The 22,745-nt window shown below is 36.3% G+C and overlaps 1 pseudogene; it reads left to right on the top strand.

Moving 5' to 3' along the window:
- The first annotated feature begins 1,808 nt into the window (after positions 1–1,808).
- On the top strand, positions 1,809–3,050 carry LOC112609915 (annotated as a pseudogene).
- Positions 3,051–22,745: the final 19,695 nt, after the last annotated feature.

Genomic DNA, 22,745 nt, shown 5'->3' with positions numbered 1-22,745 from the left:
AGCCTCATAAGGACAAATCTGAGTTATCGACCTTAAGGAGGAGGTAGAGAAAAAGATAGGGGTGTAAAGGATTATAACAAAGGATAATCAAAAGGATTATAACAAAGGACTTCCCAAACGTAGAGAAAGATATCAATATCCAAGTACCAGAAGGTTATAAAATACCCAGCAGATTTAACCCAAAGAAGACTACCTCAAGGCATTTAATAATGAAAGTCCCAAAGGTCAAGGATAAAGAAACAATCAAAAAAAAAAAAAAGAAAAAGAAATCTTGCAGCAGACATTTTAGTGCAAACCTTACAGGCCAGGAGAGACTGGCATGACATACTTAAAGTGCTGAAGGAAAAAACACTTTTACCTTAGAATAATATGCCTGGTAAAAAGTATCCTTAAAACATGAAGCAGAAAGAAAGAAAGACTTTCCCAGACAAACAAAAGCTGAGAGATTTCAACACCAGACGTGCCCCACATGAAATGCTAAAGAGAATACTTTAATCAGAAAGAAAAGAACCATTAATGAGCCATAAGAAATCATCTGAGGGTAACAAAACTCACTGGTAATAGCACACAGAAAAGCACACAATATTATAATACTTAACTGTGCTGTGTAAACTACTCTTAAGTAGAAAGAATAAATGATGAACTAATCAAAAATAATAACTATAACTCTTTAAGACATAGACAGTACAATAAGATATACATAGAAACAACAAAAAGTTTAAAAGTGGGGGGATGAAGTTAAGGTGTAGAGTTTTTATTAGTTTTCTTTTTGCTTATTTCTTTGGTTATGCAAACAATGTTATCAGCTTAAAATAGTAGGTTATAAGACAGTATTTGCAAGTCTCATAGTAACCTCAGAACAGAAAACAAACAACAAATACACAAAAAATAAAAAGCAAGAAATTGAATTATATCACCAGAGAAAATCACCTTTACTAAAATAAAAATGGAGAGGAGAGGAGAGCAGGAAAAAGAAAAGAAGACCACAAAACAACCAGTAAACAAATAACAAAATGGCAGGAGTTAGTTCTTACTTATCAATAATAATGTTAAAGGTAAATAAACTAAACTATTTAATCAGAAGAAACAGAGTGGCTTTCTGAAGAAACAAGACCAAATAATCTGTTGCCTACAAGAAACACACTTCATCTCTAAAGACACACATAGACTGAAAACAAAGGCATGAAAAAAGATATTCCATGACAATGGAAATTTAAAACAAAAGCAGGAGTACTTATACTTATATCAGAAAAAATAGATTCAACACAAGTACTATAAGAACAGACAAAGAAAGTCATTATATAATGATAAAGGGATCAAATCAATGAGAGGATGTAACTATTTTAAATATATGTGTGTGTGTGTGTGTGTGTATATATATGTATGTGTGTGTGTGTGTGTGTATATATATGTATATATGTATACACACACACACACACACACACATACACACACACATTTGCTTTATATATTTGGGTGTGCCTATGTTGGGTGAACTCATCCTATGAGGCCCGTATTACCTTGATACCAAAATCAGACAAAGAAATATTAAAAAAAGAAAACTAGAGGTCAACATGTCTGATGACTATTGAAAAAATCCTCAGCCTAAGTGGCCAAGGCAAGATGGGTCCAAGTGAGAGTATGGTCATGTTCCTGGAGGTGGCAAGAAAGATGACAAGGACAAGGAAAAGAAATATGAACCTCCTGTACCAACTACAGTGGGGAAAAAGAAGAATAAAACAAAGGAACCAGATGCTGCCAGCAAACTGCCACTGTTGACACCTAACACTCAATGCCCATTAAAATTACTGAAGTTAAAGAGAATGAAAGACTATCTTCTCATGGAGGGATAATTCATTAGAAATCAGAAACAAATGAAACCATTAGAAGAAAAGCAAGAGGAGGAAAGATCAAAAGTGGATGATCTGAGGGGTACCCCAATGTCAGTAGGAACTGTGGAAGGGATCATCAATGACAATCATGCCATCGTGTCTACATCTGTGGCCTCAGACCACTACATCAGCATTTTTTATTTGTAGACAAGGATCTGCTGAAATCTGGATGCTAGGTCCTGCTCAACCACAAGTTGCATACTGTGATGGGGTGCTGATGGATGACATGGATCCCCTAGTCACGGTGATGAAGGTGGAAAAGTCCCCCCAGGAGATCTGTGCTAATACTGGGGTGTTGGACAACCAAATTTAGGAAATTAAGGAATCTGTGGAGCTTCCTCTAACCCATCCTGAATATGATGAAGAGATGGGTATAAAGCCTCCTAAAGGGGTCATTCTCTATGGTCCACCTGGCACAGGTAAAACCTTGTTAGCCTTAGTAGTAGGAAACCAAACCTTGGCCACTTTCTTGAGATTGGTTGGCTCTGAACTTATTCAGAAGTACCTAGACGATGTGCCCAAATTTGTATGGAAATTGTTTCGAGTTGCTGAAGAACATGCACTGTCCATCGTGTTTATTGAAGAAATTGATGCCATTGGGACAAAAAGATATGACTCAAATTCTGGTGGTGAGAGAGAAATTCATTCAGTGAACAATGTTGAAATTGTTGAACCAGTTGGGTGAATTTGATTCTAGGGGAGATGTGAAAGTTATCATGGCCACAAACTGAATAGAAACTTTGGATCCAGCACTTATCAGACCAGGACACATTGACAGAAAGATTGAGATCCCCCTGCCTGATGAAAAGACTAAGAAGCACATCTTTCAGATTCACACAAGGAGGATGATGCTGGCCGATGATGTAACCCTGGACAATTTGATTATGGCTAAAGATGACCTCTCTGGTGCTGACATCAAGGCAATACGTAGAGAAGCTAGTCTGATGGTCTTAAGAGAATGTAGAATGAAAATAACAAATGAAGACTTCAAAAAAATCTAAAGAAAATATTCTTTATAAGAAACAGGAAGGCTTCCCCAAGGGGCTGTCTACCTCTAGCGAACCACAGCGGCCGTTAGGAACATGGTTGGGAGATTTCCTGACCCCTGAAAGGAATGAGGTTGGGGGAGTTGCCCAGAGAAATCCCTGTTCCTGTTGATTTTTATTAGCAAAACATCCTATGTGTCTTTTGGAGTATGATGTGTAAGTGCCCACTGGGCGGCCATCATCTGTTGGTCACTGTGCAGCACTCTGCTTCCCAATAAAGTGTGCTCTTTCACAAACAAACAAACAAAAAAAATAATAAGAAAAAAGAAAAAAGAAAAATTCCCCAACAAAATACCAGCAAACCAAACTCAACAACACATTAAAAAAATTATTCATCATGACCAAGTAGAATTTCTTCCTGGGATGCAAGATTGGTTCAACATACACAAATCAATTAAGATTATACATCATATCAACAGAATGAAGGACAAAAAAAATGATCATTTCAATTGATGCTGAGAAAAGATTTGATGATATTCAACATCCCTTCATGATAACAACCCTGTAAAAACTGGGTACAGAAAAAAATATACCTCAACATAATAAATGCCATATACAACAGACTGATAGCTAGAATTATACTAAATTTGGAAAAACTAAAAGACTTCTCTGAGATCTGAAACATGACATGAATGCCCACTGTCACCACTGTTATTCAGCATAGTAGTGGAAGTCCTAGCCAGAGTAATCAGGTAAGAGAAAGAAATAAAGGGCATTCAAATTGGAAAAGAAGTCAAATTATTCTTGTTTACAGATGATGTGATCTTAACTTAGAAAACTCTAAAGATGCCACCAAAAACGATTAAAATTGATAAATTCAGTAAAGTAGCAGGATACAAAATCAATATACAAAAATCTGTAGCATTTCTATATGTCAACAGTGAACAATCTGAAAATGAAATAAAGTATTCTCATTTACAATAGCCACAAATAAAATTAAATATCTAAGGATTAACCAAGCAAGTGAAAGATCTTTACAATGAAAACTAGACAACGCTGATGAAAGAAATTGAAAATGACACCAAAAAATGGAAAGATACTCCATGTTCATGGATTAGAAAAATCAATATTGTTGAAATGTCCATACTACCCAAAGCAACCTATAGGTTCAATATAATCCGTATCAAAATACCAATGACATTTTTTCACAGCTAAAGGAAAAACAACCCTAGAATGTATGTAGAATCACAAAAGATCCAGAATAGTCAAAGCTATCCTAACCAAAAAGAACAAAACTGGTGGAATCATATTACCTGACTTCAAATTATACAGCACTATAATAACCAAAACAGCATGGTACTGGCATAGAAACAGATACATTACAAACTAAACACAATAGAGAACCCAGAAACAAATCTATACACCTGCAATGAACTCATTTTTGACAAAGTTGCCAAGAACATCCACTGGGGAAAAGTGTATACCAAATGATGCTAGGAAAACTGGATATTCATATGCAGAAGAATGAAACTAGACCTCTATCTCTTGCCATATACAAAAATCAAATCAAAATGGATTAAAGACTTAAATCTAAGACCTCAAACTATGAAGCATCTAAAAGAAAACAATGGGGACACTCTCCAGGACATTGGTATACAAAACAATTTCTTGAGTAGTACCCCAAAGGTACAGGCAACCAAAGCAGAAATGGACAAATGTGATCATATCAAGTTAAAAAGCTTCTGCACAGCAAAGAAAACAATCAACAAAGTGAAGAGACAACCCACAGAATTGGAGAAAATATTTGCAAACTATCTGCTTGACAAGGGATTAAAACCAGAATATACAAGGAGCTTAAACAACTCTATAGGAAAAAACTAATAATCCAATTTAAAAATGGGCAAAAGGTTTGAATAGACATTTCTTAAAAGAAGACATACAAATGACAAATAGGCATATGAAAAAGTGCTCAACATCATTGATTATCAGAGAAATGCAAATCAAAAGTACAATGAGATATCTTCTCACCTCAGTTAAAATGGCTTATTTCCAAAAGACAGGCAATAACAAATGCTGGTAAGGATGTGGAGAAAAGGGAACCCTCATACATTGTTGGTGGGAATGCAACTTGGTACAACCACTATGGAGAAAAGTTTGGAGGTTTCTCAAAAAACTGAAATTAGAGTTAACATATACATTGTTGGTGGGAATGTAAATTGGTACAACCACTATGGAGAACAGTTTCTCAAAAAGAGAAAGGTTTCTCAAAAAACTAAATATAGTGCTAACATATTATCTGGCAATCCCACTGCTGGGTATGTACCCAAAAGAAAGGAAATCAAGGCCAGGCGCGGTAGCTCACGCCTGTAATCCCAGCACTTTGGGAGGCCGAGACGGGCGGATCACGAGGTCAGGAGATCGGGACCATCCTGGCTAACACGGTGAAACCCCGTCTCTACTAAAAAATACAAAAAATTAGCCAGGCGAGGTGGCGGGCGCCTGTAGTACCAGCTACTCGGGAGGCTGAGGCAGGAGAATGGCGTGAACCCAGGAGGCGGAGCTTGCAGTGAGCTGAGATCTGGCCACTACACTCCAGCCTGGGTGACAGAGTGAGACTCCGTCTCAAAAAAAAAAAAAAAAAAAAAAAAAAAAAAAAGAAAGGAAATCAGTATATTGAGGAGATATCTGCACTCCCATGTTTGTTGCAGCATTGTTCACAATAGCCAAGATTTTGGAGCAACCGAAGTGCCCATTAGCTGATAAAGAAATGGATATCCATTAACTGATATTAAGGAATAAAGAAATGTGGTACCTATAAACAGTGGCACACTATTCAGCCATAAAAGAATGAGATTCAGTCTTTTGCAACAACATGAATGAAACTGATAGGGACAGGAGACAGGGAAACACTGGGTAGAAGAGGATGGTTTCCCAGAAAAGGCCTCACCCTCAAGCCTGAAGACTCACGGCCCTAAATGAAAACAGGCATTTCTGATTTCATGCCCCAAAAGTTGCTGTTTGCCCTGCCACACCCTCTATTCTGCACCCATATAAACTCCGAGTCCCAGGGTCCAGAAGCAGACCAGCAGACCAGCAGACCAGCAGACCAGCAAGCCGGCAGACCAGCAGAACGATAGCAGAACGATGCAGCAGAGTGGGAGAGAAGAGAAGAACCTCTGAGTGCAGACAGCAGTTAGACCAGGGGCAGTCGCTGGGCAACTCAACTCCTAATAATAACAGGAGATGTTAATACTTCACTTTCAATAATGAAAACACCAACCAGACAGATTAATAAAGGGAAAACAAAAATATAAATATTGGTGAGGATGTGGTGAGAAAGGAACCATGTGGACTGTCAGCAAGAATTAATATGAATTAGGACAGTCATATGGACAACTGTATGGAGGTTCCTCAAAACACTAAAAATAGAATTACCATATGATCCAGCCACCACACTTCTGGGTATTTACCCAAAGGATTTGAAATCAATATGTCAAAAAGATGTTTGCACTCCCATGTTCACTACAGCACTATTCATAACAGACAAGATATGGAGTCAATCTAAGTGTCTATCAAAAGATGAATGGATAAAGAAAATGTCATATATATACAAAATGGAATATTACTGAGCCCTAAAAAAGTAAGAAGGCTGAGCGTGACTTGCACCTGTAATTCTAGTGCTTTGGGAGGCCAAGGCAAGAAGGTCGCTTGAGGCTAGGAGTTAGAGACGAACCTGGGCTAACATAGGAAGACCGGGTCTCTACCAAAAATTTAAAAATTAGCCAGGTATGGAAGCATGCACCCATAGTCCCAGGAGGATCACTTGAGGCAGGAGTTTGAGGCTGCAGTGAGCTAAGAAAGTGCAACTGAACTTCAGCCTGTGTGACAATGAGACCCTGTGTCTAAAAAAAAAAAAAAAAAAAGAGAAAGATTTTGTCTTTTCTAACAACATAGATGAATTTGAGAAACCTATGCTAAGTGAAGTAAGCAATAAGCCAAGGACAAAGAAAGATAAATTGCACATGTTCTCACTTATATGTGTAATCTAAAACAATAGAACACAAAGAGGCAAAGAATAGAATGGTGGTTATCAGAGGCTGGGGGTGTTAGTAAGCAAATAAGGAGGTAATCGTCAAAGGGTACAAAGCCTCATTAGATACGAGGTTTTTCTCTTTGAGGTGTATTACATGGTATGGTGAATACAGTAAATATTAATGTATTGTAGATTTCCAAATCACTAAGAGTAAATTTCATCAGATGTTCTCAACACACATAAAACATGATAAGTATTTGAGGTGATGGATATCCTAATTCACTTGATATAATTATTTCATATTGTGTTTATAAATCATAATGCCACTTTGTAATCCATACATATATGCAACTATAATTTGTTAATGTATAATTAAAAATGAAACTTAAAAATATATTTACACATAAAAAAGAAACAGAAGACTTGAACAAAACTGTAGAACAATTAAACCCATACAGCACACTCCCCTCAACAACAGCAGAATACACATTCTTCTCAGATGTATGTGGCACATCCTCAATGATAGATCATATGTTGGGCCATTAAATGAATTTCAATTCCTTAACAAATTTAAGAAGATTGAAATTATACCAAGTATATTTCATGACACCAGTGGAGTAAAACTAGAAATCGATAGCAAAAGAAAAATGGAAAAATAGAAAAATATGTGGAAATTAAAGAACACATTCTTGAAAAACCAATGAGTCAAAGAAAACACTCAGAAAAAAAATTAGAAAACAGCTTGAGACAAACAAAATTGAAAACATACAGGAATTTATGAGATGCAGTAAAAGCAGAACTATGAGAAAAGTTTATAGTGGTAAATGTGCACATTAAAAAAGAAGGAAGATCTCAAATCAACAGTTTGACTTAAACCTCAAAGAACAAGGGAAAGAACAAACTAAGCTCAAAGTTAGCAGAAGAAAGGAAATAGAAAATAATTCAAGAGAAATAAAAAATAAAGAATAGAAAAAAATCAATGAAACTAAGAATTAAGTTTTGAAAAGATCAATAAAATTGACCAACCTTTAGGCTAAGAAAAAAGAGAGAAGGCTCAAATTACAAAAATTAGAAATGAGACAGTATAACTGATTCCGCAGGAATAAAACAGATCGAAATAGACTACTATGTTATACACCAACAAATTGAATAAACTGGAAGAAATGAACAAATTTCTAGAAACATACTATCTACCAAGACTGAATCATGAAGAAATTTAAAAATCTGGGACAGGCACAGTGGCTCATGCCTGTAATCCCAGCACTTTGGGAGGCTGAGGTGGGCAGATCATGAGGTCAGGAGTTTGAGACCAGCCTGGCCAATATAGTGAAACCCCATCTCCCCATCTCTACTAAAAAATACAAAAATTAGCCGGGCATGGTGGCATGCGCCTGTAGTCCTGGCTACTTGGGAGTCTGAGGCAGGAGAATAGCTTGAAACCAGGAGGTGGAGACTGCAGTGAGCCAAGACTACACCATTGCGCTCCAGCCTGGGTGACAGAACAAGATGCCATCTCAAAAAGAAAAAAAATCTGAGCAGATCTACAATGAGTAAGGAGATTTAATCAACAGTCAAAAACCTTAGAACAAAGAGAAGCCTAGAATGAGATGACATTTTTGAAGAAGTTTAATAACCATTTAAAAAATAATTAACACAAATCCTTCTCAAATTGTCCCCCCAAAATTCAAGAGAAGACTTCCAAACTCATTTTATGACATCAGCATTATCCTAATACCAAAGTCAGGTAAATATATTACAAAAAAAGAAAACTACAGACCAATATTCCTGATAAATATTAATGCAAACATCCTCAGCAAAATACTAGCAAACTGAATTCAACATTTTAAAAAAGTATACATTGTAACTAAATGGGATCCATTCCTGGAATTCAAGGATGGTTAAACATATAAAAATCAGTCAATATAATATACCACATTAACACAATGAAGGACAAAAGCAACATAATCATACCAATTGATGCAGAAAAAGCATTTGAAAAATTACACAGCCTTTTGTGATAAAAATTCTCATTTAACTAGGAATAGAAGGAAACTATTTTAACATAATAAAGGCTATGTATTAAAAGCTCACAGCTAACATCATGGCAAACTGAAAGCTTTCCCTCTAATATCAGGAACAAGACAAGGATACATCTCTTGTCACTTCTATTAAAATGTAGTAGTGGAAGTCTAAGCTACAGCAGTTAGAAAAGAAAAAATAAGAAAGGAAAAAATAAAAAAGCATCCAAGTTAGAGAGGAAGAAGTAAATTATCTCTACAGAAGACATGACTTTATATGTAGAAAATCCTAACAATTCCACACAAAAACTGTTAGAACTAGTAGATTAATTTAGCAAAGTTGCAGAATACAAAACTAACACAAAAAATCACCATATTTCTGTACATTAACAATGAAAAATATGAAAAGGAAAAAAATTAAATCCTATTCTCAGTAGCATAAGAAAGAACAACATAATTAGGAAGAAATTTAACCAAGGAGGTGAGAGACTTACACACTGAAAACAACAAAGTATTGCTGTAAAAATACAAAGAAATAGAAAAACATCCCATCATGGGTTGGAAGACCTAATATTGTTGAAATGTCAACATTATACAAAGCTATCTGCAGATTTAATGCAATCCTTAATAAAATCCATGTGGCTTTTCTTTTTTTGGTAGAAATAGAAAGAAAAGACATTTAAAATTCACGTGAAATCTGAAAAGACCCCTAATAACCACAACAAACGTAAGAAACAAAAATAAAGCTGTAGGTCTCATACTTCCTGCTCTCAAAACATATCACAAAGTTATAGTTATCAAAACAGTGTGGACTGGTATAAAGACAAACATATAGTCCAATGGAAAAGAATAGATAACTTAGAAATAAATTGACAAATACACAGTCAACTGATCTTTCATAAGGGTGCCAAGAACATACAATGGGAAGAAAATTGTCTCTTCATCATATGGTATTGAGAAAACTGGATATCCACATGCAAAAATAAATAAATAAATAAATAAATAAATAAAGTTGGAGTCTTACCTTACACCATATTTAAAAATTTAATTAAAATTGAACTAAAGTCCTAAGCATAATACCTAAAACTATAAAAACCCAAAAAGTAAACATAGGGGAAAAGTTTCCTGACATTGGATTTGGCATTGATTTATTGGATATGACACCAAAAGCAAAAATAGACAAATGGGACTACATCTAACTTAAAAACTTCTGTACAGTAAAGGAAATGACAGAGTAAAAGGCAATCCACAGAATGGGAGAAAATAATTTAAACCATTAATCTGATAAAGGGTTAATATCCAGAATTTATAAAGAACACCTACAACTCAATAGCCAAAACTCAAATAACCCAGTTAAAAAATAGGCAAAGGAATTGAATAGACATTTCTCAAAAGAAGACATACAAATGATCAACAGGTGCATGAAACGGTGGTCAGCATTTCTAATCACCAGGAAATTTCAAATCACATCCGTTAGAATGGCAACTATTTTTTAAAAAACAAAAAAGTGTTAGGAAGGATGTGGAGAAATTGGAACCCTTGTGCACTGCTAGTGTGAATGTAAAATGCTACAGCCACTATGGGAAGCAATATGGCAACTCTTCAAAAACTTGAAAATGTAATTAACATATAATCCAGAAACCCCACTTCTGGGTATATATCCCAAAGGATTGAAAATAGGATCTCGAAGAGATATTTGCACACCTATGTCCACTACAGCATTATTCACAATAGCCAAGAAATTGAAGCAATCTAAGTGTCCATTGATAGATGAATGGATAAAGAGAATATAATATATATGTGCAATGTAATGTTATTCAGCCTTTAAAAAGAAGAAAATCCTCTCATATTAGCATATGAAAATCAATCAGCATGAAGGACATTATGCTAAGTGAAATAAACAGCAATAAAGAGACAAATACTGCATGATTCTGCTTATATGAGGTATCTAAAGTAGTCAAACTCTTAGAAACAGAGAGTAGAGTAGTGGTTTCTGGGGGTTGGGGGTGGGATAAAGGGGAGTTGTTAAATGGGTACAGAATTTTAATTTTAATTTGTCAAGATAAAAGTTCTAGAGATTGCACACAAGGTACATATAGTTAACACTGTATTGTGCACTTAAAATGGTTAACATAGTAAAAATTTTATTATGGGTGATTTATCACAATAAAAAAAATGGGACATGAGGAAGCTTTTGGGTCATAGGGATATGTTCATGATTTTGATTATAGTGATTATTTCAACTCCCTTCTATCCCTCTCCCAACCCATAGCAGCCACTACATCTATTTCATGGATGTAATCATATGTCAAATTTTACCATGCTTTATGCTTTAAATATGCACAGTTTATTTGTATGTCAACTATATTTCAATAAAGGTACTTAAAAATCAACATGGCATATCTCAATTTTTTTCAGATCTAATCTGTTATTTCTTATGGAATGGCTTGATCCATGTTCTTGGTTATTTTAAGGAGTTCCTGGCATTTGAGGTTGTTGTTTCTAAGACAGCAGTGAATATACATGTCTATAGTCTGCACTCATTCCTTCAACTCTAAAAACACTATACCTTCTAAAATGAGGCAAGGCGCTATCAGAAAAAGGCAGATGGGTTTAGGTTTACAGGGGCTAGTAGCATTTATTTCAAACACACTCTCTTACAGTTGTCACTCCCTTATCCTCACCCCACAGTGTCTAGGAACTGGTACAATAAGTGGTGCCTAGTGGTGGCACCAAACCTACATATGGTTTATGTAGTGGGGTCGTGGTGCTAAGACATAGGTTTCTGAAGTAGCCTTACAGCTGGCCAAGATGTAATCATAATTCTGATTATAAAAGTCCTTCACAGTTAATGCTGTGCTAACCAAGGGCATTCACAATGTACCTTAGGATTTCAACTATAGAGCTGGGGCATCTTCTCATCGGGAGGCATTCATGGAAGACAAGACAATGCTCAAACCTACTAAAGGCTTACATTGTCACTGAAGTTTTGGGGATAGGTGCTTGATGTTACTGTTTGCCATCTCTGCCTCCAATTTGCTAGAGAAGTTTTCTTTCTGAGTACATCAACACACTATCACTCCAGGATACTGGGGTTGCTTCAAACTTTGATAGGCTGTATTCCATGGCTGATTAATTCCTATAAAGAGAAAATCTCTTTAAGATTATGTTTTTCACCATCATTCCTAGGATTTGTCAAGGCAATCAAGAGTATTTCAAAACATACTAGTGTTAGTTAACATTAATGTGAACTTCCCTTCATCTTGAGGTGTCAACAACCTATAGTATTACATATGTATGAGGTCCTTTTGGACCTCAGAGATAGTAGAATGTAAGAGAATCTGTATTCATCTACCCAGGGAGATGAGACACACTGTGTTTAGATGAAGCTAAACATTTGAGTAGATTGAAATAACCTCCACAAACACCAGGTGTTTTTAATAACCATATATTGACCTTCTTTTTAAAGACTCGAACATCTGGTTGATTACATTTTTCTGTGGCTTTGGGTAGATATAGCCTTAGGCATGACAAATGAAAATAACGACAATGTAACATTGACAAAGTTAAGAATGCATATGGCTTATTTGTACATATTTAAATACATTTATAATTTTAAAGATGGAATAGGATTATGGATGATTTCTGTGATTGTTGATTAATTGATTCTGCTAAAATATATTTTTTGAAAAATATTGAAAAACACAGTCATTTAAGAAATAAAAAGAGCAACATAAACAATTGAAAATACAATAAGGTAAGTAGAAAGGAATTAGAAAATATAAGAAAATAGGAGAAAAAAAAAAACAGGAAAAAGCTGGAATGTACAGAATTGACCAGGAAACCTTTCCAATGTATGGAATATGAACACTAGTATTTTTGAGGCTGAACATGCATGAAATTTGACATTTAGATAGTATATATTTTGTGGCAATTTTTCTAATATAACATAAGCCTAAACTATTCCCCTTAGGAAGTATTTACAGATTGTAACTTTTGAGGGTTTAAAGTTTAACTCCCTTTCTGTTAATTTAATGCATCGGTAAAACAAAGGTGAATGCATAGAAGTAGAGCATTTTTTTTTTAAGAGACAGGGTCTTGCTATGTTGCCCAGCTGGACTCCAACTCCTGGACTCAAGCCATCCTCCCGCCTCAGCCTCCCGAGTAGCTGGGACTAGAGGCATGTGCCATTGTGTCCAGGTATTTTTTAATTTAAAAATTAATTTGAAATCATTTCAAACTCATAAAAATGTTCAGAATAGTACTTTTGCACCAACCTGATAGAAATCTCAAATACTCGTAATTTCTTAAATGTTAACATTTTACATAACCACAGTACAATTATCAAATTAGGAAACTGATATTAATATAACATTATCATCTAATCTAATATAATATTATCATCTAATATATAGTCTACAGTTTAGATGATATTATATTAATATCAGTTTCCTAATTTGATAATTGTATATCAAATTGCATATCAATTTGATATACAAATTAATGTTTTACAAATTAATGCTTTTTTCTGGTCTAGGATCATACATTACCATTAGTTTTCATGTCACGTTTAATCTGGAACAATCCCCTATTCTTTCTTTGTCTTTTACGATTCTGGCACTTTTGAAGAGGACTGGCCAGTTATTTAGTTTTGTAGAATGTTCCCCAATCTAGGCATGTCAGACATTTCTTCATGATTAAGATTACCATGGAATGATGTGTTTATTTCAGTGAAGCATCAGGAACCACATGATTAACATTTGTCCCGTTACTAGTTGATGTTAATTTTTATGACATGATTAAGGTTGTGTTTGCCTGTTTTCTCCACCCTAAAGTTATCATTTTTCCCTTTGGAATGAATAAGTATCTTGTTGGGAGATCTCATTTATACTTTCGCCCACTAATATTTTTAACCAATTTGTGAGTCTTGCCTAAAATATTTATTGCTTGTCAAATAAGAATTATATGTATTAGTTGGAATACTAATGTAAGAAAAAATTGTTCTTTCTCATATATTTATTTATTTGTTTATGTCAGTATGGACGGATAGAGCCTTATCTTATTCTATGGATTATAATCCATTACTATCTTTATTATTCTGCTGTTCAAATTATCTCAAATTTGGCTGCCAGGAGCCCCTTCAAGATGGCTTCTGTGTCGTTTGGACAACTGCCCATCAGTTCTTTTTTAAAGCCCTGCTTTCTCTCCTGGAATTATAAGAGGTTCCTCTGATATTTTAACTCTCTGAGTCTTCGAATTAGCCATTTCTCTAGGAATCCTGTTGTTTTTATTGGAGAATGATATTTTGAATCTAACATCTTGGTATTAGGGGTGCTCACGGCTACTGAAGGGCCATTGCCTTTACATTATCTTAGCAGACAGATACTTTCTAAACCTCTCTCTCTATATATTTTATGTCAGTGCTTTCCAGCCAGGAATATATCTATTGTTGAATAAATTACTATTACTCCTTGCAATGAAGGAGGCTGCACGCTGTGGAGAATCATGATGTATTTTAGTAAGTTGATACAAAAGAACTTATTACAGTGTTTGGACTCATGTTAGGTAGTTTGGGAAGAGATTAAGGAAGTGGGGCTTTGCTCTTGGATGGATGCTGTCAGGAAAGGTAATTCTCTGGGAATCTTACTGAATTTTATCTAGGAGGAGAAAAGACTAGAAGGAAGTTAAAGCTGCAATTTGAAAAGAAGCAATCATTTATTACCTTAGCTTGGGCTGCTATGACAAAATGCCAAGGCTTGGACAATGGAAATTTATTTGCCATGATTCTGGAGGCTGGAAGTCCTAATCAGGGTGCCAGCATGGTCAGGTTATGGTGAGGGTTCTCTTCCTGGCTGGTAGACAGCTGCCTTTTTACTATGTCTTCACATGGTGGAGAGAGAGGAAGCTCATGTCTCTTTTGAAGGACAATAGTCCCACCATGGAGAGCCCACTCTCATGACCTCATCTAAACCTGATTACCTCTCACAGGACCCACCTCCTCATACCATGATATTGGAGGTCAGGGCTTCAACATATGAATTTTGGGGGATCGCAAACATATATAGTTCTTAACACTTATATAAGCCAAAATGGAGGGATGTTTGGTTATTTATGTGGTTTGCAGTGTTCTTGTTTTTGTCTGTGCTTAAACAAGGCTACAAAGTGTCTTGGTTTTTTGCGTATCACTTCAGAATCCTTAGCTGCTCTAGGACAGCTAGAGAGTGGTCTTGTCTGATATTGATGCTCTGTGGACTCATTTGTGTTTAACAGAACATCAAAGCCTAGCTATGAATGACATCCAGTTCCCGCATGTATTCATACACAGTATTACATTCACTTCCTGGATGTATTCCTAATAGCATTCTTTGAGATGAACTATTCTTTGCAGTTCAGACACATCAGCAAACATCTTATGTCTATGATGTGAGTGAGAGAAAAGGAGGAGGTCAATTTAGACAGAGAATGAAGAACAAAGCAGATATCTGGAAAAAGCAAAGGCAAAGTCTCCACAACTTTCTAGACCTTGGTTCAATCACCTTGCTGAGTCTCTGAAATGTTTCAATTCTTGAATGCCATGAAATAGCTCTGTACCCTCATGATGGTTTCAATGGTTTGTGTTTAGTTGGGTTTCTGGTACTTGTAACCAAAAGTTTCCTAAAGAATAAAATAGAGAAAAAAATGTCACAAAAGTTGTAGTGTACCAGAGATAAAATTATACAGCAGACAACTTGGAGGTTATTTAGATCGCATACCTTCAGACTCAGTGACTTCCTCTCCGAAAACAATGTTCTTGTGTGTATATCCCAAGTCTTCTGAAGCCTGAAGGCAGTGCTGTCTCTTCATCCAGGACTGACAGTCCTAGGACCTTATCTTCTGCTTTGTGTGGTAATTTTTAAATAGCATCTTCTGTTTTACAAAATTATAAAATACATTATAATTGCAGAAAATATATTATTTATGGAAAATAAATATGGAAAACAAAAGTCTCTCAAATATAAGCAGTCTTATATTGTGGTGTTTTAAATTCTAGTCATATATTTGTTTTAAACAAAGCTGACATGATTCTTAATTCAGAAGTTTGAATCATTCTTTTCCCTCTCCTAACATTGCATCATAAACATTTTCCCAAGCTTCAAAGTATTATTCTATTGACTGTATAATATTCCACTGTGCGGTTGTTGCATAAATTATTTTATAGTTCTCTTTTTGTGGAACATTTCTTTCTCTATTACTTTTCTCTATCTTAATCTCTGATTATTTTGTAAGACTAGATTTCTTGGGATGAATTACTGAATCAAAGAGTGAAAACACTTAAAAATCTTTTGCTATGCATGGCCAAATTGCTTTCTAGAAAGGTAGTAACTATTTACACTTCTTATCAGCAATGTTTGAAAATGCTTATTTTATTATATCCTCATCAGCAATGATTGTCATTTGTGGAAATCTTTACCAATTTGGTAGACCAAAAATGACCATTGTACTGTTTTAGTTTACATGTATTGAGTCTTTTATATTTATATGTTCGTATCCTTTTCTGAACCTTTTTTTCTAGAAAAGCCTTGTTGTACCCTCAAAAATCTATTCTCCCTTTTTCTTGCATATGTAAGATCCCAATTAGAGAATACATTTTCCAGGCTCTCTTGCAGCAAGTAAGACTATATGGCCAGATTTTCACAACTGGAAATGGAGTTGAAGATATGTCTTCAGTACTCTCTTTTCTTGTTTAAAAGGAAATCCCTTGCTCAGGTTGTCTCTCCTCCTTGCCACTGCTTGGGAACCAGGTGAAGCAGCAGCCAGCTTAAATATTCAGAAACGAGCAATGCCCCAGAGAAAACAGAGCAGCTGGATGAAGGAAACCTCAATGACTACATGGAGCAGAGCTACCTGGAGGGAGCTGCTACCCTCTTTGTTCTTACATTAGAAAAAAATGAAATCCTATCTTAGTGAAACCATTTATTTTGTCATCTTCAAGACAGCAGGCTAATCATTATCCTAATCTCTATTTGATGGCCTGATGTTTTTCTCAGTGAGTTTTAGAGTCTTTACTTAAAATTTCAACCTTATTTTGTATGTTACAAACATTTCTCCTAATTTGTCACTTGCTATTTAATGTGGTTTGAGATATTTGGATAAATAACAAATAAAATCATTATATGTAAAAATCAACCATTTCCTTTTTGCTTTATTTTATTGTATTTATACTGAGAGAGTTTTGTCCTGGCCCAATTTTATATATATATATATATATATAAAATTTATTTATTTATTTTTTTGAGACGGAGTCTCACTCTGTCGCCCAGGCTGGAGTGCAATGGCCAGATGTCAGCTCATCGCAAACTCTGCCTCCCGGGTTTATGCCATTCTCCTGCCTCAGCCTCCTGAGTAGCTGGGACTACAGGCACCCACCACCATGCCCGGCTAGTTTTTTGTATTTTTTTAGTAGAGACGGGGTTTCACCGTGTTAGCCATGATGGTCTCGATCTCCCGACCTCGTGATCTGCCCGTCTCGGCCTCCCAAAGTGCCGGGATTACAGGCTTGAGCCACCGTGCCTGGCCCCAATAATATATTTTCTTCTAATGTGCCTAGTAAATTACACTCAACCACACACACACACACACACACACGAGAAAATACGTCTGCTAGTATTTTAGTATGACTTTGGCTAGTATAATTATGAGTGATTTTTATTTATCTTTTCCAAATTGTCTATAAATTTGTATGCATTTTTAAAATTAGAAGGAAAACTATTTTAAATGATGCTTTTGTGTGGAGTGGGTTATGCACAGAGAAGAAAATGTTCCTATGGAAAAATGTCTAAGGAAGCTAACCTAGAGCAAAAGAGAATACAGAAGGGAGGTCTGTCTTTCCAGGTATATTTTTGTATATTGCCTGTGAGGAGGAATAATCTGGATAAAAGAAACTAAAAGACATTTTGTTAAATGGTGAGATTGATTATGAGCTGAGAAATGGCACATTAATTTCCAACTATTTTAAATTAAGTTTAACTCAGAAGTGCTGTTCAGGAAGAGATTTGTTTTTCCCTAATTTGTATTTGTTACATATTAATAAATGTTAATTTAGAAAAACTCAGAAAAAAAAACACTGAATAGAAAAAGGAAAATTTGTATTCATCTACATTTGTACTCGAGAAAATCATTACTGACATTTTAGTGAATATGCTTTTAGACATTTTTCTAAACAAAGAGAACAAATTAAATATATATCAACTATTTTTAAAAGAAAGAATATACAACATTATTTTGTAACTTATCTTTTTTGTTGAACTATAAATGTTTTATTAAACAGAACTTGCTCTATTTAAATACAATTAAACTGAAATTAAATTAGCTTTGAGAACTTCATGATAGCCCTGGAGATCACTGACAACTTGCAGGATTTTGAGAGCGGGTCTGGGACTCTCTCAACCAGAAGATTCCAGACAATGGCTCAATAGTCGAGTGGCTTTGCTGACACTACCATTTTAGCTCCAGCATTCTGAATTCAAAACACATGCATCAATGCAGTTTACAAAGCAATTGGGTCTTTAGATGCTCTTCTGTTTCTCGGCTTAATATTTTTAAGCTTTTTTAAACCATTACAAATATAATACAAAGTACCCTGATATGAATAGTCTTGTTTTCTGATTTATCTTTCTGGTTATAATTGCTTTCTCTTACCCCCAGCCTCAGTCATTTTAGCCAGACCTGATTTTAAATAATATGACATGCTAAATAAAATGAAACCCAGGAATTTATGCTGGAACTAGATTAAGTAGACAGTCTGCAAAAATTAAAAATGTACAGACACTGGAAGTGAAAAGAATGAGGCTAAGACTCTAAGAGTTAAGTCTGGGTTCTGAAAGGTGGTCTAGGACCGCTTGATCAGCATCATTTAGCTCATTAAATGCGAATTCTCAGGCACTCCACCCCGCTACCCACTAAGGCTTAGTGAATCAGATTCTCTGAAGTTGAAGCCAAGTAATTTAATCTCCAGGAGATTCTTAGTGCACAAGGCTTTAGAGCCAGAAGTTTAGATTAGAAGTGTAGTTTTGTCTATTTTTATGACATCAAGTTACATCTAGTATTGGCCCCTTCTCTGGCAGCTCAGCTGAAGCAGGTCTCATGACTAATCATCAATAACTTAGCAGGAACACCTTAGATGGATATACAGCTGTGAAAGCAGTATCATGAAGTGGAGCCAAAACCAGGACAGGAACGGTCAGTAGTGGTGTCCAGGACACAGGCCAGCTCAGATGATGAAACATTTACTATAGCTACAGTCCCAAGTTGCCATTAATGGCAGAATCAGTTCAAGGATGGCAACCTAGAAGAATCTAGATGTAAATAGGGGGCACTGCCTATTATATGCAGCCATGGGAAAAGTCAATCTAGGAGACAGATAGGTCAACTACGTTTATCAATGAATAGGAATCATGACCTGAGACGTCCCAGGCCTGGCATGACCAAGTTAGACAGCATCCTTGCCGTCAAGAAGCCAGCCCTCTGGTGGAGAGACAGTGGGCAATTTAGTTCTCAGTAACTGAAGTGACACCTGGCAGCCAGATCCCAGGGAAGTGACATGGAGGGAAGGTGCACATGATTGGATGTAGAGCAAGATTAAAGGAAGGACAGGTTACATTCATTTTGTATCGCTCTTCGACATTGCGTTTCAGTTTCATTTAATACAAAACCACAGGGGGAATTGAGTTTGTTTTGAGAATGAAGAACACAGCCAGACCTCAATCATTTGGATTTTATTAGTTGGAATTAGTGATAATTGGAAAGTGGTTTAGCTGAAGTTTATCTAAGTTCATCTATGGAAGAAAAACCAAAAAAAAAAAAAAAAAAAAAAAAAAAATCCCAAACAAATGGATTTTATAAACTTGACTAAACCTACTTTCAGACATGTTCAAAGTTCTCTATTAGATATAAGCAAATCAAAAGCTAATTACAAATCATTTTAGAGCTGTCCTTAAATTTGCTACTAGTAACTCTAGTTCACGGAAGTAATTATTTAACCTAATTCGCAATAGTTCTGGTGTCTGAGAGTAATAGAACTGCATTTCTTTCTGAAGTGGCATATACTTCTTTTTCCTAGTTTTTTCTGGTTAAGGCCTTTTCTCCTCTTTCTCCCTCTCCTTCCTTCCCACTCTACCCCTTTTCATCTTCTTTCTCCTATCTCCTTGTTCCTCCTTCTGTTTTTGTTTGTCTCCTCTCTCTTTCCCTCAGTCTCTCTCTCCATCCCCTCTTCATCCTCTCTACTTCTTTCACTGCTGTTTTTAACCAGCAGTTGAGAGCTTTATAACTGATATATGCTTACCATATAAGAAACTGAGCAATCAAAATGTTTCGAAGGTGCGAAGTCTTCCTTTCTCCATTGCTTTAGGGTGAGGCTAGCAGACATTGAAAATGTCTGCCTTCTAAGCAGCAGCCTTGGGACTAGCCACCCACGATGCCCGGCAAGAGATTTAGAAGCTCGGAAGCCCACGGGAAGTCTCTGTCTTGGCTTTTTCAACCTTTTTACATAAGCCAGTTAATAATTTAAATGACACGCATTGATTACTATGGAAACAACCATAATACATTTTCTTAGAGAAATAAAGATTTCTGGTGGCAATTTATTAATGCTAAATTAATCCAGAAGGAAAAAAATAATTTGCACACACATTCTTCTTGAATGAAAGAATCTTTGCCATCATGAAGCAATTTTAGCTGTCTCATCCCTAATTGCCACTTGGTATCTCTCTCTCTCTCTTACAGTTTCCTAGTGTTCTCTTTGTTTTTAATTGGTGATTCCAACCATCTGGATCTACTAGCTTATGAAGGCAAGAGAGAGAAATAGAACATAAAAGAAAACAAACTTCACCCATTTCAATCAAGTCCACATCTGAAAGCTTCCATATTCCACAGTATTTCCTATGCTATAGGAAATATGGTGTCAGAATAAGCCAAGCTGAAAGGAGATCTGGGGATGAATGAAAAGAAAAATGCTAATGGCATGTCAGTGTTAAGGCCTGGGCTCCGAGCTATTTTTGGGAGAGGCTGTCCAGATGCACGTGAGTTTTCCATATGGTGGAGGAAAGGACCTAGAGGGTTTTATGATGGGCAGTCTGGGCCTTGCAATCAGACCCATCTGGGTTTGAACCCTGGCTCAGTCATGTTGAATCCTGCAATTTGGGACAGGACTTTATTTCTGTCTGAAAATGTTGGAAAAACATAATTGCAATTATTAAGTGAAGTAAAATATGAAAGTTCTTACCACTCTGGTTTGAATGTGTCCCCCAAACCTTATGTGTTGGAACCTCAATCTCCAGATTGATATGTTGATGAAGTTTGAAGGTAAGCCACCGGGAGATAATTAGGATTTGACAAGGTCATCAGGATGGGGCCCCCATGATGGGACTGGTGACTTCCTAAGAAGAGAAAAGCACACTGGCAAAGTTTCTGTATCTCACCATGTGATGCTTTCCACCATGTCTTGACACAGTAGGAAGGCCCCCACTGGATACATTCCCTGCACCTTAGACTTCCCAGTTTCCAGAACTATAAGAAACTTCCTTTCTTTAAATGTGACCCAGTTTCAGTTATTCTGTTATAGCAATAGAAAATGGACCAAGTCACTCCTCACTGCTATTTTAAAATACTGGTTTAAAACTTGTACAGGTTGAGCGTCCCTAATCAATCAATCAGAAATTGGAAATGCTCCAAAATCTGCAACTTTGAGTGCTGACACGATGCCACACATGGAAAATTCCACACCTGACCTCATGTGATGGGTCACAGTCAGAACACAGGCCTGCAATACACAGTTTATTCAGCTTTCTTAAACAGCATGCTTGTAGCAATAAACAGAGGCAAGGGTGTGGAAGGTTTTCCAAAGTTTAGCATTAAGGATACCATATTTGCTATTGCCAACACATGGAACACAGTAATTATAGACAAACTGTGTATGCCTCCTACAACTTCTGGCCTGCAGTTATGTTTAGTGATAGTGATGAGAAAAATGATTTCATATCTCAAGTGAGAAAAAAAATGATGTCTGACACCATTACATATGCAAAAGTCGACTTTTCAAGGCTATCAATAAGCTGGAAAGGGGCCGGGCGCGGTGGCTCAAGCCTGTAATCCCAGCACTTTGGGAGGCCGAGATGGGCGGATCACGAGGTCAGGAGATCGAGACCATCCTGGCTAACCCGGTGAAACCCCGTCTCTACTAAAAATTACAGAAAACTAGCTGGGCGAGGTGGTAGGGCGCCTGTAGTCCCAGCTCCTTGGGAGGCTGAGGCCGGAGAATGGCATAAACCCGGGAGGCGGAGCTTGCAGTGAGCTGAGATCTGGCCACTGCACCCCAGCCTGGGTGACAGAGCGAGACTCTGTCCCAAAAAAAAAAAAAAAAAAAAAAAAAGCTGGAAGAGGATATTAAGAAGTTTTAACATCAGTAAGTTCATAATGATGCTCCGGTTGTTCATTGACCAATGGTGAAATAGCCAATCGGTTCTGAATCAAGGTGATCATGATGATAGTGGCAAGAAAGATGACATTGTTAACACGGCAGAAAAAGTGTTTGTAAATGACATGATGAAATGTGTGACGGGTTCATTGAAGGACCAGAGCACACATTCATAACAAAACAAGAAATCATGTCAGTTTCTAAAACCACAGAGAGACTTCCAAGACAAATTGTTAATGAGGCACATGAGGAAACATTTCGAAAAGCCATCCTGCAGGATGCCTCTTCATCCCTAGAGGACCCACTTTCTGGTCCCTCTACTGCTTTTGATGTTTCTTCTTACCTCAAAAAATAAAACAGTGTACA

Source organism: Theropithecus gelada, chromosome 1 (assembly GCF_003255815.1).
Source record: "Theropithecus gelada isolate Dixy chromosome 1, Tgel_1.0, whole genome shotgun sequence".
Classification (NCBI taxonomy): Eukaryota; Metazoa; Chordata; class Mammalia; order Primates; family Cercopithecidae; genus Theropithecus; species Theropithecus gelada.
Note: the sequence above shows the minus strand (reverse complement) of the source record. Positions and strands in the feature narration are given on the sequence as shown.